An 11,951-nucleotide genomic window follows, 5' to 3' on the forward strand; every position below is an offset into this window, starting at 1 on the left:
CTTTTGATTAAATTTATTTAAATGAATACTATCATTTTCCACTATCATATAACGAAAGATTGATTAAATCAATTACAAATTATAAGTGGTATTTTAGTAAAATGCTAATATATAGTAGATTTTTAGTAAATCCATGAAACTGTAAGAATATTTTAGTATATGATGCATTCTATTATTTTGCTTAATAAATTCCATGCATCGCACGAATCCCGCTAAGATAATTATTAATAAGATTAAATTTATTAAAAAATATTTATTCATATTCAATTAACAATAATTATTTTTTATAAATCAATATTAAATAAAAAATAAAATGATTAAATCTTTCAGATTGTATATCACCAACAAGCTCCCACGTACGTGCCAATACAGATTATACACCATCCAGATTATGACACGCGTGCCATTAGCTCTGAAACCCCGCCTTCTCCATCCTCTTCTTCACGCTCAGAAAGCTACTGCGGCAAAACCTTCCAACGGTGTGGAGAAGCAAAAGCCGACGATCCTGGCCTGGCCATGCTGCCTCGTAGATCTCATAGTTTTCATCGGCTCAAAGCAATGGAGTCTTGATACAAGAAGAAGAAGAAGAGGAGGAGGAGAAAGATAGAGATGAGATGGGTGTTCCTCTGCCCATAGAAACCCTAAGAAAGCGAGCGGCCTTCATGAGAGAAACACTCTAGAAGAGCCAGACCAAAGAGGCACTCTAGAAGAGCTAGACCATTACAGACAACATGATCGTTATTATCGGCTCCTTCGATCACCGTCTCTCTGCTCTAGAGACTGCGATGCGCCTCACTCAGGTATGCGCCCCACTCAAAGACTAAGGGCAGGTTGGTCATTATGGTGAAATGAGGAACCAGAAACGAACTTTCTGGTTTGGTTTCAGTTGGGTGAGGATATCTTTCGGTTACATTCATTTCTTTCACTGAGTGAAACCAATAAACAACAATAACAAAGAAAGAAAGAGAGAGTAATGACACATCTTCTCTCCTTATTGCGTATGACTGAATCTGAATGTCTTTCTCTGGGTTGATGAAGAATGGTGGTAGAGTAGAGAGAGAGAGCAGGAGTCTTGACCACTGACGTTGGCTTTCGTGCCGACGTCGTTTCCAGCTTCCATGCGTGACATGCAGAACTAATTTTAATCGGCAAGCGACGTGGAGAGACTGGACCCGTTGGATCGGGACTCGAGAGAAACGAGGTGATAGTGATGATGAGGTGCATTTAAGAGGGAGCAGGAAGCATGGCGGAAAGTTGAAGCCTGTCACGCTCAAACTCAGAGAGTCTCTCTCGCCTCATTCTATCTTTCTCTCACTCTTCTCTCCGGAGCTCGGGCTCCCCACATCCACATGAGGAAGATGATAAAACACAAAGAAAGGGAGATAAAGCGTCAACAGGAAGGTAGTTGGTTAGGTCTGCAGGCGGCCCCATCACTGTCTGGTCTGGTCTGCCCTCAATTCTCGCGCAAATTGGTGGACGAATGAACGAGAGGCGGAGGAAGGAGGAAGGAGATAAAGAACACAAAGCAGACCAGCCATCGTTTTCAGAACGTGGGGATTTGATGGGTGGTAGCAGCAGCAGCAGAAGAGACGTCTTCTCGACATTCAGCTTGCAAAGACACAAGCTCTTCTCCTTTCCTGGCATCATTCTCAGACAAATAAATCTTGTTTGAGATCGGTTTGTTTCTCTTGACCAATCCTTGGATCTTGAATTTTTGTTCTCTACTTCTCTTCAGTTGGTGGGGTTCTGGCCGTCTGGGTTTATTAGTTGTTGGTCACTGCAACTGAATCCTTGAGATGGTTGATGGTTTGTTTGATAGATCGATGCATGCGAGTCGTTATATATGGGACTGGAATTGGAACTGACCTCCCTACTCCCTTAACTTGCCACATGTCATATGGTCATAGAATTTGGCCCCACTCCCACAAACACATCAGCATCTTAAAATATCTGATGATAGGTCATGGGTGTGCTGTACTGTAGAGTAATAGATTTCCAGGTTCAAATAAATGTAGAGGTGTAAATCCACGATTTTGGACCGGCCTGGCATGGCACACGGGTCGTGCCAGGCCCGGCACGATGGTCCGTGCCGTGCTGGGCCTGGGGTTTGAAGTCCACGTGCCAGCACGGCACAGCATGATCAAGCAGGCCGTGCCGCCCGCGGCCCTTGTGCCAGCACAGCCCATATATGCTATTTATATATATTTTATATATGCTATTTATATATATATTATATATATATAATATAATATATTATATAAATTATAATTATATAATAATATATAGTATATAATATATTAATAAAATAAACATTTTTTTCAATTTTATTATACTAACTTATTTAATTATTGTATATATAAGCAATTGTATACATCAAAATTCATATAAAATTAAAATTTTAAGTTTCTTTTCATTTTTTTTAAATAAATAAGAAAAAAATAGCTTTGGCCCGGTCCATGGCCTGGCTTGGGCCAAGGCTTGGCCCACGGGTCAGCCCGGCCTGCGGCATGGCACGGGCCCGCCTGGGCCTGGGCTGTGGGCCGTGCCGGGCCGACCCCCAAAATTTTCACCGGGGAGGACGGCATAGCCCGTGGTGGCCCTCGGGCTATCACGGCACGGCCCACTTTACACCTCTAAATAAATGGCATTAACAAAGGAGAAATATTCTTGACAAGTTGAATGAAAGTATTTCAAATAGGACACCCGAGACCCAAATGGGCATCTTTTTGTTGATAATGATGCTTAGACATTTTCAATATTAAATATAAGTAAATAGACAAAAAAGGATGACATGAGATTTACAGTAGAAAATTTTTGGGACTATGACATGTTAAGATATGTTTCAATGTTGACAAGAAAAATGCCGAATGCAATTTCCAGATGCTTTGAAATGGACCTGGTTGTTTGTTGTAACTTTGAAAGCACAATTTCATAAACCTTATTGGTCCTAATAAAAGATTGTGAGTTATTCTTACTTTATACCAAGGATTCGTTGCATCAATCTTGTTTAATCTCCTTTGACAACCATGGTTTTCAAAATCAGACCGGACCAGATGGTCGGACCGGAAAAACTGGGAACCGGTCACCTGACCGGTTCCGTTTTCCCCCAAACCCGCTTTTCCCCCCAAAACCGTTGATTTTGGTCAGCAAACCGCTGAACTGGCCAGTTAACCGTTCAAACCGTTTTGACTGTATTCCATTTTTTTTTTTTTTTTAATGTCAGAATGGGTTGGCCGTTTGGGTCGAACAGTCAGACCGTTTGAACCGGTAACCGGACCCCTGACCGGTTCGTTTTTAAAAACCATGTTGACAACATTGCCTAATAAACCTAAAGTCTAACCCAAAGAAAAATTACTTTTTACTTTATCTATCCATGATAAAAGGGTAATTACATACATTGCCATCTTTTGTTTTTTTACATACATTTTCATCCTTTGTTTTTCATTGATTAATTATTCTGTTCAACGGTTTTTGACTATTTTCATGTTTAATTATTTTTTTTACTTTTTAATTTATTTGTTAGAACGGGGCCATGCATTCAAACTGGACAGTCAAACCGTTGACCCAGAAACCGGTGACCAGAATAGTTCAGTTTCTGGGTCGTTTTTTAAAGCGATGATAATAAAGTGTTATCACGTTCTTGACGTGGTAGGCAAAAGCAAAACCTTAATTGATTTCCTATTGCTAATATTGGAGCTTGGTGGTCTTTTCAAAAGACTATTAATAGTGGCAATAGATGCTCTTGAAAGCAGAGAGCGTGTCTCCGTGGCATGAAGTATATGGAAGATTGTATCTTCTAGAATAATTAAAATATATCATCTGTTTTTGCACAATCTTGAATGGTACAACAATTGTAAAATAGTGCTTAACTTTCATCAGCTAACTTAGGAAACTACTAATCAATGATTCCTATTTTTGGTTATGTAACTCTGGAGAAATGCATGGAAGTTTATCCTGCATTGATTTTTTCTTTTGTTCTTGGAGCTCAGGGCCAGGTCCAAAATTGTCTTCACCTATTTTTAATGGTTCTATTTCAGACATCAATTTAATTCATAATTGTTCATATTGGCAAATACCTTCTTAAATTCTTAGTTGTTTCAGTTTCCTTATTATCATGGTTGCTTTGCTTGAGAGTTCCTTTGGTCTCTCACCCTCTCTGTCATTTTGTGGAAGGGTTATTGCTGGGTATATTAGGCTGTGTTTGGTAAGAGTTTAAGCAGTGAATATTATTGGATGAATGCAAATTTGTTCAAATAGAAGGATGCAAACTTGGTTTGGTTTTGCACTGATAAATTTACAGTGTCATGTTTGGTTGTGATAGAAGCCAGCCTATTTTACATTTGGTGAACTTTGAGCGCAAAGTTTTCTTCCAATTCGTTCCCATTTTGAATGCAAAAACAGTTGAAAAAAATAGAAATTTACTTTCATCGTCAGTACAAAAACATACTCTTACCATTCACCTGCAACACTGAACCAGAGTGCAAATCCGTTTCCATTCTGCATTTGCACTCTTACCAAATACAGCCTTATGTACAGTCTATCATTATTCTTTATCATGACATTTTATTACTTGTTTTTCTAATATTCCTGTGTTATTCTTGGGTGTGTCCTTTATATGTTGACATATGAATGATGCCCTTTGTAGGTGAAAAAGATCTTAATTGAGGAGTCAAATGTCCAACCGGTTAATAGCCCAGTTACTGTTTGTGGTGACATTCATGGCCAGTTCATGATCTAATGAAACTCTTTCAGACGGGATGTCATGTACCAGAGACAAATTACATATTTATGGTAATCTTTAAATGCTTGCTTCTATTAACTCTGATTTTCTAACTTGTTTGTGTCACGTGTTATTATGCACTTATTTATGTAGACTTTAAGTCTTCCTAAATCCTTGGCAGGGAGATTTTGTTGATTGTGGCTACAATAGTCTAGAAGTTTTTACAATTCTTTTGCTTCTCAAAGCAAGGTATGTATAATATATAACTATTAATAACATTCCTCTGTCTTTGTCCTGGTTCTTTGTCTTAACATTTGTTGCATTCTTACTCTGTCAAAGCATTATGTAATTTCCTATAACCGTAACTTCAATATTATGTGTTTATAGATGTTCTTCCCTTCTATCTATAACTTGGATACCTTGATTAAGAAATCATAGCGTATTCAATAAGATTTGGAGATCTTTCTACCCCTTCTTTCTGTTTCTCATTTTGAACTCTAGGACTCTACTGTTATGCTTGAGTCAAATTAAGAAGGTTGTCCTTTTCTTTTTGGTTTATTTTCTAAAAATTTGTTTACTTGATATTCTACTTGAATAATCTGACCTGCATCTAGCATAGAAGTAGAGAAGAAGAGGAGAAAACCAGAAAAGAAGGAAGAGGAGATTGTGGGATTAGTGGACCTGCCATATCAATTCCACAATCCCCCTCAAGCTGGTCAGTTCATGTTATATAATCCTAAAGTAAGCCAGAGGTAGATTTATGGACTGTGAATAGGTCAGCAAGCTGATCCCCCAAGTTGACACGGAGAGTGCTAATGTCTTTACCATGCACTCTTTCTCGAACAAGATGACAAACACCTTTAACATGTTGTTCAATGACTCATTTGGTTAATATTTAGTTCAATTTGCTTATTTAAATATTACTCATATTGGTCAATTTGTCCAATTTGTAGTTAAAGGTTTTCATATGTTTCTACGTTTAGTTAATATTTACCTTTCAACCAACTCTTCTTGTAGCCCTTCCAAAGCAAAAAATCTCATATTTTAAGATTTATTTTTTCTATACTCATTAGCCCCTGCAATGCAGGGGCCACCCCGCTAGTGGTAGATTAAACTAAATATATGGTCCCTTGATATGGTGTACTAATATCAGTGAAGTGATCTCTATCCTTCAAGTGTTGTACCAAATCCAGGTCATGTAACTGATGTACCAGATCAATCCAATGATCTTGACCATTCAAGTGGTCTCTTAAGATCAGTGATTTAATCTCAACCATCCAAGTAATGTACTGAGGTTTCAAGCAATCTGGGCCATCCAGATAAATTAACCCAAGAATCCATGCTAACAATGTGGTCTCTTAAGAGCAATGAATTAATCATGAGCATCCAAACATTTACCAATAGATCCCATCCGTTCAATTAATGCATGGAAATTTCTAAAACAAATCCATGCTATTTTAGTATAAAAAAACATAAAATCTAGATCATGAAAATCCATCCAAACAATGTATCATGCTAAGTGGGTTCAAAGGACAGCAAATGGAATGGTGGATGCCTTGGCAAAAATAGGGGCAAATAGGCAGAAACTTCTTTTGCACATAGATGCTTATGTAAGAGAAGGGATAGGTGGTGTGTAGCCAGCCTATTTAATGGGATATATCACACTTGTATATAATTGATTTTTATCCTCAACTGCCAGAGGGAACACCTTGTTCTGTTGGATTAGGGGATATGTTAATGTTCTGGGTATTCCTTTGGCCTGAGGTGGGGTTGGTATTTGACAAAAGTGTCTTATTTTGGGGCTTTTGTTTTGCTGGACCAAGGAATTTAATTTACTCATTGTGAGTGTTTTTGTACTGTTTCTGTTTCTGTTGTCTATTCTTCTTGTCTTCTTTTTGTACTTTGTTATTAATATAATATTCTGACCTTACTGATAGAGAAAAGCAGAATACCTTTTCTCTCATTCACCTTGATTCAGGTAATATATTGCCTCATGGAAACTTTAGCTTCATAAACTAAAATAAAGTTTCTTCTTGTATGTGGTTTTTCATATGCAGTTTTATGTGTTACTCTTAATGGATTTTAGTTCAAGTATCCACAGTTTTGCTTGAACATGTTCTGTTTTGATAAAAACAAAAAAGGAAAAAAAACATGTTCTGTTTTGATACCTCGGTTTTGTTTGATTATTTGTCTTGCACTTTGATCAGTTTGTGTATATAAGAACTGTCCTTAAATTCATTTGATTCTTTGTTCTAATTTCTTCATCCTCCCCCTCTCCCAAAGGATGAAAATGGATAAAGGTGATGGAATGGTTGTACTGGTGGAGACTCCATTTGTTGACAATGAAGATATTGAAGATGAGCCTCCAGAGCAAACTTCTACCCCCCTCAAAAAGTATGTAACATTTGTTGGACATAGGAAGGAGGGAGCTTGCAAGTGGATATGTAATTTTGGGTGTAGATCTGAACCTTAAACTGGAACATATTCTCGTACTAGAGCATACTTGATTACCTGGACAAAAATCACAAGGAATAGTACTTTGCCCTAAGGTAAAGAAGGCAGACAGGGAGAAGATGAAGAGAGAAGAAGAAGAAGCTAAGAAAATTTTTGGAGGTCGTTCACTTAAAGTTCCCATTCAGAATATTGGTGTTGGTTCAGTGATAAGTAATTTGAGTAGAAATGAAATTGCAGAAAAAGGGAAGGTTTCTGATACATCTAAAACATCTTCTGAAGATGAAATTGATGAGATAGTCACAAGGGTTTCCTCTGGAGATGGAATAGCTGAAAGTAAAGAAATTGATGATGAGAATGTAGAGTTAACAGCCACACCTCTCAAGAAATACGTAACATTCATTGGAGATAAAAGAGATGGACATGCTTGCAAGTGGACTTGTAATTTTGGGTGCAGATATGAACCTTACACTGGAACATATTCTCGTATTAGAGCACACTTCATGGGATTGCTGCCTGGGCAAAAATCCCAGGGAATGATATTTTGTCCAAAGGTAAAGAAGGAAGAGAAAGAAAAAATGAAAAAAAGAGGAAGAAGCAGACAAGAGAATTTTTGGACGTTGCAAACATAGAAGGTCTAGTTCAAATATTTTTATGGTTCAGCTGATGTGCAAGACAGCTACTAGTATGATAGAAAAAGAGAATAACACCCTAGATGTCTTTGAAGAATCTCCTGTAGATGAACTGGATGAGTTAGTTGCAAGATTCTTCTATGGGAATGGCATTCCTCTGAATGTGGCAAAATCACCATTTTGGGTTGATATGGTAAAGGGTATTAATGAAGCACCTAAAGGATATAAGCCACCTTGTGCAGAAAAGATTAGGACTACACTGCTTGACAAAGAGAAAGCTAAAATTGAACAGGCTTTAATGTCCATAAAGAAGCAATGGCCAACATATGGGGTTTCAATTGTTTCAAATGGCTGAACAAAACACCAAGAACCAATCTTTAGCAAATGTAATTGCTGTCTCAGGAGGTAGGGCAATTTATATTAGTGGAATTGATTGTTCTAGAGAAGAGAACTCTGGTGAATTTATAGCTCAAGTTTTACATGATGCCATTGGAATTGTTGGTGCACATAATGTTGTGCAAATCTTGACTGATAACATGCCTGCATGTAGGGATGCAGGGAAAATCATTGAGATGAGACATCCTCATATTTTCTGGTCTGGTTGCATGGCTCATACTTTAACCCTTTTGGTGAAAGATATTGTAAAGTCAATGCATCCAAGCTTGACTTTTGTTGGTGAAATTTATAAAAAGGTGAAGGGAATGAAAAAATACACAAGGAACCATAGTTCAGCTTTATACATTTTTCATACATTCTCAGCTTTAGATGTTTTTAAAATAAAGAAGGCAAGTCTGACAAGATTTGGATATCATTTTATGTTGTTTGAGCATATTATTCATGTGAAAAATACTTTAGTCAACATGGTATCCAGTGGGGAACGGGAGACTCTCCAAAAGGGTTGGTCAAAGTCAAATTTGGAACATGAAGAGGTAAAAGAAACTATTTTGAATGATGGCTTTTGGAAGAAGGTTGAGGCTATTTTGGCATTCACAAGGCCAATTTGGGAGATGATTTGCTTTTGTGACTCAGATAAGGCTGTTGTTGGGGAAATTTATCCAAGGATGATGTCCATGTTGGACTGCATAAAGAGGCATTGTCTGATAACTCTGAGATGTATCAAGCTGTTGAAAATCTTGCTATGACACGATGGGACAAGACAAATCTTCCTTTACATAGTCTTGCATATGTCCTTACACCTTATTATTATTCAGAGTCTTGGCTAATAAGTTCAGCTCCTGGGGGAGGAAAAAGGAAGAAGCCTCATGCTGATCCTGATATCCAGAAGGCTTACTTGGATGCACTGGATAGAGCTGTTGGTGATTCAAAGGAAGCTTTTATGGTCCGTCAGCAACTTAGTGATTTTGTTAGTGGTAGGGGTGCATTTGCTTGTTCTCAAGCAATTGAAGATAGAGAGACAATGGCTGCACTATCATGGTGGAATTTATATGGTGTGACCACCTCTGAGCTTTACAATTTGGCGATTAGAGTTTTGTCCCAGAGTGTGAGAACCTCTTATGTAGAGAGGGAATTGAGTACTTTCTGGTATATCCATAATGTTAAGAGGAACAAGCTGAATTCAAATCGTGCAGATTCTTTGGTTTATGTTCATTAGAACCATCGGTTACTGACAAGATACAGGGAGGATTATGAGAGGGAATACAAGAATTGGGATATTTTTGTTAATGATGATAATTTGGAGAGTGACATGAAAGCCATTGAAAATAGAGAGCATGCCATAAATTAACATGCTATTAATGGGCCCATCTATGTATTATTGTAAATTTTTTTCTGTTTCAATTCAACAGTTTCCATATCTTATTGCTATACAGTTCTCTGCCATGTTAAGACTGGCGTGGGTTGATGTGTTTATGTGTGCACATTCAGCGCAAGTTTCTTTTTTGAATCAATCACTACAGCCTCTTAAGCCCTATTGGAAAAGCAGTTTCTTTGTCAAATTAAGATTGATGGTCTCAATCCAAGATGACAATCTTAGAGTTATAGGAGGGGGGCATTATGGATCACATATTTTCACAATTTTAGAACCCATACCCCATATCCTACTATCTACTGGGTCAGTTGGTTAAGCCACAAGATACTCCGCATAAGATATATGGTCTGTGAGAAGATATGCAATCTGATCATCAGAATTTGATAAGAGTTACAGCAAGGAGCCTTTTAAAGAAAAGAGGATGAGAAAGGGCCTTGTTTTGCCATGTACAAGAGGCTCTTGGCTGAAACCTGACAAGTAAAGGGGTTTAAAGTGATTATTTTGTTGATCACTTAATCTGGCTGCTCTACTGGTTCAGACTAGGGCTGTCAAGGGACTGGATGTTGGTCCATTACAGATGGACAAGGTCCAGTCCATCTGTTGAATACTTTGGACTATTCTGGACCGTCCAATTCAGAGTCTGGATCGCCCAAACTGTTCAAATTGGTTTTAATTTAGATTGGGCCCAATCCAAACCTGGTCCATTGGCACCTGTACTTTTATCTTATGTCAATAGACCGGATATTAGTTCAATCTGACCCAGTCCAATAGAAATCCATAAAAAATTGATCAGGTTCAATCGAATTCCATATACGATATTGGTTCATCTGTACTGGTCCAATTCAATGTCTTATTGATCCATCCAATGATCTAATCCATTCAAATTGATTTTGATTAGGACAGGTCCAACCCAAAACTGATCCACTGACACTCCTAGCTCAGACTGACCTACCATGCATATGACTATAAATTATTATGCAACCCTTAAAATGTAGGTTGATTAGTATCTGCATGTTTATTCTCTATTCTTCAATTGGTGATTATCATATGTACGATAGGGTCGTCATTTTGGTAAGTTGTTTGTGTATTTAAACACCATCTGCTTTGGTAACGCTCCTTGGTTTTGTTTCTCAATTTGCAAAGATGTTGCCCATAATTTCACTTAAAGTTCAAAGCAGAAAAAGAAATAGAGCTTAAATCTGAATTCTGATATTTGAAAAGTAAAAAATAGAATGTGGGACATCTGGGAAGAGAGGAACAATCGTATTTTTTTCTCATAATAAAGCCATATCTCTGGAAGACTTACTCTCCCATATTAATCACAGATGCGACTTGTGGGTCACCAGCTCTGATCTGTCTCAAGGTATTTCTGTTTGTGACCTGTAGAGGAATGTGATCAACTTTCTGTTCTCCTCCCCAAGGTCTCTAAGGCTGTGTGACTGTGTTTAGTTTGTGGGATGGGGATGGGAAAAAGGGAATATTTCAAAAATGTCTTTTTTTTTTTTTTTATTTGTTTTGAGGGAGATAGGGGATGGGATGGAAAAAATGTGGGACTAGGGATTCCATAATCAAGTAGGCAGGATCACACAAAAACAGTGTGACCCTGGTGAGAAAACTCTGCTGAGAAAATATTTCGGGTCTTGTCAGAATAGAGAGCCTCTTCTTCTTCGACCTCTACCCATCCCAATGGTTGGATCTCCGATGATTTTCAAAGGCAAGACCAGATCCATCTTCTACTTTGCTTACTTGCTATTTTGTTTTTTTTGTCCCATTCTTCCTTTTCCCCCATCCTTTTGTTTCCAATTAAGGGTGCCAATGGATCGGTTTTGGATTGGACCCCGTCCAGTCCAAAATTAATTTGGACAGATTGGACGGACCAACAAGACATATTGGATTGGACCAATTCGGTCCAAAATATTTATTAGATTGGATTGGACCTGGTCCGTCTGTAACAAATTTATATTGGATTGGGTTGGATTAAGCCAATATCTGGTCTATTGATATAAGATAAGAATATATGTGTCAACGGACCGGGTTTGCATTGAAACCAATCTAAATCAAAATGAATTTGAACAGATTGAACGGTCCAGACATTGAATTGGACTGTCTAAATTGGTCCAAAACATTCATTGGATTGGATTGGACCTGGTCCATTTATAATAGACTTACATTGGACCGATTTGGATTGGACCAAATCTAATCCAATTGACACCCCTACCCTCAATGGGTGGAGACCCAATTGTTTTCTTCAATGTCTTTGGCAAATGTTTGACTGGAGTGAAACTCCATTATTCTCTGGAGACCTCCATTTCCTTTTGTTTTCATTTTTCCCATGTCTACCCGTCGGTAAAATCTGGTTGATTGGTGTGTCCATGTCGTT

At 37.9% G+C, this 11,951-nt stretch overlaps 1 long non-coding RNA gene across 1 annotated transcript; it reads left to right on the forward strand.

Annotated features, from left to right (window-relative positions):
* Positions 1-484: 484 nt before the first annotated feature.
* Positions 485-9,871, forward strand: LOC104608856 (uncharacterized). The gene is made up of 4 exons (XR_737167.2): positions 485-1,677; positions 4,646-4,791; positions 4,902-4,969; positions 7,004-9,871. It is a non-coding gene; the product is annotated as an uncharacterized LOC104608856 (long non-coding RNA).
* Positions 9,872-11,951: the final 2,080 nt, after the last annotated feature.

The sequence above is a fragment of the Nelumbo nucifera genome, chromosome 7, assembly GCF_055504915.1.
Source record: "Nelumbo nucifera cultivar China Antique chromosome 7, China Antique-T2T, whole genome shotgun sequence".
Taxonomy (NCBI): Eukaryota; Viridiplantae; Streptophyta; class Magnoliopsida; order Proteales; family Nelumbonaceae; genus Nelumbo; species Nelumbo nucifera.